We start from the raw sequence: 8,052 nt of genomic DNA, 5'->3' as shown, positions 1-8,052 counted from the left end.
CTGAACACAACTTCAGTTCATGGAGAGTCCACAGAATTCAACAGACCAAGCAGAACAGGCTGTTGCTCTGTGTGAATAAGAATTTGGGGGGATAAAAATGTTTGTATTTTTCAAATCGTATTTGTTCTTCACTGATTATTATCCAAAAAAACCAAAAGAGGGCCTGTTTTGAAAAAACCTGCAGCTTACTTTTGAGGAGTCATTACAGGGGCAACAAAATTGCTCACTAATTGTGGGATTTACAGATGGCAGAACCCTTGCTCAAAAAAACCCACTGCTCCTCATCCCTTCCTTACCTGCTTTGTGCTCCTGTGGATTCCAATCACAGCCTCTGAGAGCAGGGCCTGATTTGTTCTGTGCTGTCCCTTTGATAGAGGGGACACTGGGACAGATTGATGCAGCACACACACACATATCTATACCCATAATATAAAATATCACATTCTAATTGCTGCTCAAGAAGCTCTTAGAAACTTCTAACTTTCCAAAGTTCAAGCCTGCAAGGGTCAGAGCATTCACAGGAGAGCTGGGAGTGTCTCCTTTCTGGAATGGTCTAACAAGATATTGAGTATATGTGTGTCCAGGAGAACTGGAGAAATCAGCATGCCATAGGAACAAACCCTCCCAAATGCCCGTGGGCCAGTGGAAGGCTACATTTAAAAGCTACTGAGTCCTGCTTTAGGGAAAAACCCAGATAAGGAATTCTCCTGCTTCTTCTTTTCCTCTTATATATATTAGTTTTTCTGCTAGGCCAGGAAGGCTCAGTGCCAGCAGATCTGTTTCATTGGAGTGAGTTCCTTTCTCTTCCTTCACTCCTTTCCCTCTGTCTTTTTCTGTTTAAAAGCAATGGCACTATTGTTCTTCATGGTTTCCCCAAAAATAAAATAATTTAAAAATATTTTCCCTTGCAGCAGTGTCAGCTCTAGGAAAGCACCTGAGTGAGTTTGGTTCTGTGCAGGCAGGTGTTGCAGTGGTTTCAGGTGTGTGACCAAGCTCACTGCAAATGCTTTTTGCTGGATCAGGAGCAAACCCCTCAGCATTTTCTTAGATGGAATCCAATCCTTTTTACATCCTTAAAGCTGTCTGTGTTCACTGAGCATTATCCTTCTGTCTCCTTACAAAACCTTTGGGAGTTTCAGTAGAGATTTGGTGTGGGCAAAAATGAAGGAATCACACGTGTTATTTATTAGCTTTTTTTATCCCCTGTTGAATAGATATGAACCACTGTTCTTAATGATGAAAAAAATGAGGCTGAGACTTACCTGAGGTGATCACAACAGAAATCATTTAGACAAACTAATTTTGTTATTTCTTCATTACATGCTGCAAAGCACTAATTATCAATACTAATACTAATATTTCACTGTGAAAACAATCATCATAAAAGCAAGTAATTTTTGCAAGATATTCTCAGAAGCGTGCAAGAAATGTTCCTGTAATCTCATCCCTTTAAGACTGGGAGAGATTCTTGCCAAAGGTTCACTCACTTTGAGTAGTCTGGCTTGGAGCAGCTACAAAAATGAGGCTCCGAATCTGTGGCCTTTCCATCTCCAGAGATTTCATGGTTATCTTCTCTTACTGGTGCTGTGTGGCCTCATGTCCTGAGAAATGACAAACAAAACACTTTATTGAAGTTTCTACCACTGCCTCATGCCCTGCAGGTCTTTTGATACTCTGTTATCTACACAACTAACCTGGAACAAAGGAAGAAATTATTTCAAGTTTTACTCTGCAACTTTAAAAACAACGTCAATGTAGAACCATGTGTTCAACTGATGTAAAATGAAATTTGTGAGGTTATGCTACCTGAAACCTCTGCAAGATCTCAGTATTTAATGTGAGATTACCATCCTGGTTTAATGCCACTAGAATGCATTTCCTGCAGAAAAGGCCTGCTGAGGCTTCAGTGCACCCTTCTCTCTGTGACTGAAGGACGCTGAGTGTTTGTCTCTGCCTTGGAACTGCAGGGATTGGGATTTGATCCTCAATGCAGAGCACGCAGGATCCAGTGCCCTATCTCTGCACTCCACAGCGTGTTGAGGATACAGGAAAAAGCCAATGTGTTCTGACTCAGAACACTTGAAGCAGGAAGCACTGAGTACTCAGTATTTTCAACCACAAACACAGAGAAAAGACTCTTCTCTGACCCTTACACTGCTCCTGTCTCCTCAACTTCCCTTGGAGAGGGTGAGCACAGCCAAGACAAGGAGTAATTGTAACACAGAACAGAACAAAGCCACAACTAGAAAGGTGAGGTGCTAATTCCACACACACAAGACATAATTACAGGCAAATTCTTTGATGGAAAGTAGAATAAAAACACCTTAGAAGAAGCTACAAATCTCGTCTTGTTGATTTCAGGATTTTTATGGAGCTATGTCATCACTTGCACAGGAGTAGACTTGACTTTATGACTGTGTGAGAAAACAACACACACCTGTGGTAAAAGTGTGCCCAAAACAGTGAGTTTGAGCAGAGAACACCCAGGAGAATTTGCTCACAAAGCTGTAAGTGCACCTTAAGATCTGCACTTATGTTACCATAAAACAGGGTGGGGACAAGTTTTGAAACAGGTGAACTGATTCAGAGCAGAGATTTCTCCTGTAGGTGACAAGTTTTCAATCATTCTTCTTCAATAAAAATTTACTCTGCAGACATAAGGACAATTTTTCTGATGCTGATGACAGGTACTGAGAGCATCATGACCAAATGCACTGTAAATGTATCACACTTGGTCCTTGAAGGAAGAAGTTATATTCCCTCAAATCTAAAGAAGAGGAACAAGCCTTTTTAGAGGTCATTCCTGTAAAATGTTGAATGCTAAAGAACATACAACACTTGGGAAAAATCTCACTCACTTTCCTTTTAGTTTACCCAGTCACTGGCAATTGCATTTCCCCTGGTTTCCCACTCAGAAATCCACCTACATTTTCTGCAGGTTGGGTCCTTGTGCCTGTCCAGTCATTCCTTAGAGAATAAAAATGGCTCTGCTTTGGATCCAGTTCCTTCTGGATGATGATGATGAATAGAAAAGTTTACACTAGCAAAGGGAAGAAGATAATTTGGCCAATGAGCTTTATTCCAGAACAGCAGAACATACTCAAAATTGAAAACAGAAGGGAAAATTCGAGTCTGTTGAAAGGTTCCAATTCTATGATCCTGTTCTGGTTTTTTCAGCTTGAATAATCTGAACATGTATAAAAGAACAGATGAGCAAGACCCAGCAAACAAACAGAAAATTTCACCAAGTTTCACAGACCTAACTTTGCAGTAATGCACAGGACCAGGACACCTCCTCACCACACCAAGGTTTCTGGCAGGAATATTATACAGGAGTGGATCTATGTCACATTTTCTAATACAATGACTGGTGGGGTTTTTTTTAATTTAGCTTTACAGAACATTATGTGCAACACAATGTTTGTCTTCAAAACTTATTTTAAATTACTTTTGCTTCACAACTTCAATTAAGTCAGTGAAATTACTGACTTAAGTCAGGGAGAATTTGCCCCTTACTTTTCCTACACTTTTAAAGAACATGAGTAGTTAAGAGTCCTAAACAAAACTCTGAGGCCTGATCTCTGTCAGTCTATATCTTTATAAACTCAAAAATTAACATCAATTTTTTAATACTAAAGTAACAGAGAGATGCAGGTTGGAACTGAGAATATCCTCAGGCCAGAAGCTGTTTCTCATTTCTGTGATGATTTAAGGTAACATCCCGTCACCAAGTACAGGCATAACTTCCTCTGAAACACTGCTAACCCCTGGAACCCAGGTTGCAATGCTTTGTGAGCAATCCCTCATTAATCCCACACTATCCTATCCTAGGACACCTTCAGGCAGCTTCTGGATTTTATGAAAGATGCTGGTTTCAGTGCCTGCAGAATATTCCTGAAAAGTTAAGAGAGGAGGCTCTGAAAGAAGGCCCAGGGCTGGTTCTAATGCTAATTTATTTTGCTTTGTAAACTAGTTGTGAGGTCCGATGGTGGGGTTTTTTTTTTTCCTTTCCTGGCCTACATTGTCTGAGGTTTTGAGGCCTATCTGTCATATTGAGGCAACAGACCCTTTTAACACTTCACTTTGCTTTGATATGCAGTCTTGTCTCTTCCTTCTCCCTCTTTTCTTCAGGAGTTATATTGCCGGAAAGGGTGATGATTTTCACAGCAAATAAAGAGGCCTTCTCCCAGCTTTATTGTCTTCAGAAGAAATACTCTGTGAATTTTATGACCAATGGGAAAGCTGTTCCCTTCCCCCAACTCAAAACTTGGCCAGTCACAAAAATGGCCAGAGTGGGTGTGATGGAACAGCATTGTTAAACTATATCCCATGGAAAGATTTCCAACTCTGAAATGTCTCACTTCTTGCTGGTCCAAAGGCACTCCTCAGTAGTCACTATTGCAAAAGAGGGTTTTTGACAAAACTCCCTCCTCTTAAATAGCTCATTAAACCCAGGAAATCCACTCCCCCAGTACAAAGGCAGGCAGACTGCAAAGGTAGCTGCTTCAAAGCCCTTTTGTTTCATTTCTCTTCCACCCGAGCACTAATAACCTCCCCAACCACAATTCCATGGTATAACTGTCCATGCCAGAACATATTTCCAACAGAACTGACACTGTACAGCTGATTGTAATTTTAACCTGTCACTAACAAAAGATGAATTCAGATGGCACAAACTCAACTATTGGCTATTTCACTCACCTAAGAGAGGAAAATATGCAGGATTTCACTAAAGAATTGGATTAATATATTGACTTTTATCATTGCATCATTGAATTCTGCCATTATGGCCTGAGAAGTGAAGAACATCCTCCTGCTGTCTAAGGGTGAACCCATTAGTCCCACCTGAAATTTTACTCAGGTAATATTTCTTCTGGAAATAAAATGCATCCCTGGAATTAGAGCCAGTAGAAGGTCTGCAGAACACAGTGGAGTGGATCTGCTCTGTCTAACAGATGGAATTTAGGGGCTAAAGTCCCAAACTGTTTAGGGATAGGTTCTGTAGCTGCTGTTTGTTAACTCTGGCAAATAAAAGTGTACTTTGCCTTTGAAAGGAAATGCCATGTGCAGACTAATTCCAGCCCAGCATCCAACAAAGGAAGACTCTCACTGACATCAAGGAGAGTAAAGGCCTAACAAACTAAAACATGGCTCTGCCAGAGCTAAAAGTATCTCTTGCAAGACTCCGGCAGATCTCAGCTCCCACCATCTCTTGTCTCACAGTAAATATTACTCTATACAGAAAAAAAAAATCAAATTATTAAAGACAAGATTTATGTAACAAATCTGAGAATTTTTCTCAGAGCATTTCTCAGATTTTCCTTACTTTGTTTTTTTTACTTTTTAAATTATTTTCTTAATTTAAAGAAAGAAATTAGATGTCAAAACTCCCAATCTTCCTTCAAAAAGAATCCACATATTATCAGTTCTTCTAAAAACAGAGAGCTACTCATAAAGAAAGAAAGGATCTTATGGGATAAAGTTCTATTTCCCATGTACATTTAATTTCTTCTTCAGCTTAAAAAGAAAAAAACCAAAACAACCCACTCCTACTCAGGTAATAAGGGTTTAAGCACTTCAAACCAGAAACAGGAAGATTTTTCTTGAAGTTTACTACCTTGTTTTGGCAATAGAGGAACATTTGATATTTGTCTGTGCCTTCTGAATGAGAGTAGAGGTCAAGATAAGATCACCTTGTTCCTCTTTTGTGTACTCCATCTTAACAACACAAAGGACACTAAGGAAACATGTTAAACATTTTGTCCCATAGAATGACCCCAAATTCTCATTTGAAGAGGGAAAAAAACCTTAACCAAACCACCAGTTAGAGAGATCAAAAGTTAAAAAATATCAAGTGAGGCATTAAAGCACCACAGGTGACCATATGTTAAACAAACAATTCACACTTCTAGTGAAGGAAAACAAATGTCCTGGTATTTATGTGGACTGAACTGAATCACTGCTGTTCCTTAGAGACTCCAAAATTCTTACCTTAATGTAGTAAAATTAGCAGCACTTTTCACTTGATTATCAGTGTAAACGTCACCGGGCTAATTCTGCTCTCACTGCAGTTTCACAGAGGTAGAAATGCCACTGAAATGAGAATGTCCTGTACATCTTCCCCAGCCAAGCAGCACCTTCACAGGCAGGTAACAGATTTGAGCCAAAGGAGTTTGGCTGCATGGATTAAGCAGAATTCATGGCCTAAGGAGCAATCCCACATCTATTTTCCCTATTGAAATATTCCAAGCAATCAGGCTGATGGCCTTAGGAAGAGTTGGAAGATGCCCATAGCATTGTAGAGGCACTATTGATGCTCTCCCAGGGTTGGACACTATGGAGCATGGAAGCTGAAGGACCAAATTCTGATGCAGACTTGGTTTTACAAGCGTGGGGAGAGTCCTAGAGAACCCCTGTCTTGTAGGGCAAACCAGAACTATCCCCATCCAGGCTGTAACAGGATTTATTCCCAGCATTTCCCTGCCCAGGACTTCTGGTGCTCACTGGATCTGCGGTCTATACAAACAGTACAAAGAGGGGCAGAGCCTGAAGAACTTTCTAACACAAGCAGTAGGTTGGCAAGCCAGAAATTCTTAGAAGTAGCAAAGTCCTGACTGTCAAACACTGGAAGAGGCAAAAGTGACCTGGCTCTCAAGCCATGACTGTACAGTGTGCATGGCAAGTGGAAGGCAATGCTAACTTTAAATAGGTTCCATAAAAAACAAAGGGGCTGGGAAGGAGTCAGACCTTTGGCAGCACTGACAGATGGCCCCTCCAGCTCCTCTCCCCAGCCAGGGGGAGCTGGTGGCTCTGGGGCTCTGTGCCATCGGAATCTACTCAGACACCGAAATTTTACCAACTCCATGCCTGAGAATGTGTTTCACTCCATTCAAAATTAATTGATCTTATTAGAGTGTAATTATAGGAGTTTGTGGGACCTGTTTTTTGAGGAGTTAGGCATCCCCATAACCTTGTCAGAAAAAGCTCTGTAAGCAAAGAGGAGCTGCTGTGCAAAGCCACACGACACCTGCAGCAATAGCAGATGGGTACAAACACCTCGAGTTCTGTGCAGCACCTGAGAGAACCTGAACCTGAGGGGGCTGTTCTGCTGCAGTGACCACTGAGGACACAGATTCACAACCTCCAGCACCACAGTGGAATATGTGGCAAAAAAATACCGAAAATATATTCCCTGTCCCAGACAATTCACTGGCTAAATATGCACATGTGAAGGAATGTCTGTATAAATACAGACAGACAAGGAAGCATCGAAAGATGGTAAGATTGTGGTCAACAAAGATGATAACACTGGTCTTAACAGAACAGTGAGCCAATCAGTTAAAAATGTGGGAAGACCTCAGGCTTTGGCTTTAAGAAGGTGCTGATCTACAATATATTGATTGTCTAATACGAGCATAAATCACAGAGGAAGGGAACCATCAGCAGCCTTTCTCATTCTCAGCTCTCTTTCAGTGCAGCCACACATTCTGTCCTCAGAAATGACCCCGTATGGAATCCATAAAATTTCAGCTCCTTGCATCTGTGTTCCCTGGCTCCTGTCATCTGTGATTGTGTTTTAATGCCCTGGATGCTGCTGAGCCGTGTCTGCTCCACTCAGCTACACCCACAGCTGAAAGGAGGCAGCAGTGCTGCTCCCAAAACAGCAGATGCTGCAGTTCCCTGCCCATTGTGAAGTGTTATTGCTTGCCTTTTCTCTTTTTTATGAACTGTCATCTGAAAATCTATGTTACTGTTCCCTGTGCTGTTATCAGGTCATGGACAGATTGTGCGAGACTTGATGGGAAAACACAACCTCCAAATTGCAGTAACAATCACAGCGTTGTAGGAATTTTTCTAGCAGCAAGAAGTGAGGAACTGTGGAAGCTCTCAGTATTTTCTGTGCAGTAAAATGTCCTTCACAATTTCCCTCTGAGGCAGGTAAGAGTGTCAGCTCTAGGGACAGAGAGACAAGAGCAATTCAGCAGCAGGCAGGAAGCTTGCAGCAGAGCTGGGAGCAGAACCCAGGTTTCCTGGCTCCTTACTCCTAACAAG

The 8,052-nt window shown here is 41.4% G+C and overlaps 1 protein-coding gene and 1 long non-coding RNA gene across 2 annotated transcripts in view; one reads left to right on the top strand and one right to left on the bottom strand.

Annotated features, from left to right (window-relative positions):
* The window catches only part of LOC103617931 (homeobox protein CDX-1), a 15,534-nt gene that overhangs the window by 2,072 nt on the left and 5,410 nt on the right, over positions 1–8,052 (top strand). The window lies entirely within an intron of this gene.
* The window catches only part of LOC108447455, a 10,545-nt gene continuing 3,734 nt past the window's right edge, over positions 1,242–8,052 (bottom strand). The window contains exon 3 of the long non-coding RNA XR_001863022.1: positions 1,242–1,601. This is a non-coding gene — a long non-coding RNA (uncharacterized LOC108447455). The remainder of the gene's footprint in view (positions 1,602–8,052) is intronic.

This window comes from Corvus brachyrhynchos, unplaced genomic scaffold, assembly GCF_000691975.1.
Source record: "Corvus brachyrhynchos isolate BGI_N302 unplaced genomic scaffold, ASM69197v1 scaffold346, whole genome shotgun sequence".
Taxonomy (NCBI): Eukaryota; Metazoa; Chordata; class Aves; order Passeriformes; family Corvidae; genus Corvus; species Corvus brachyrhynchos.
Note: the sequence above shows the minus strand (reverse complement) of the source record. Positions and strands in the feature narration are given on the sequence as shown.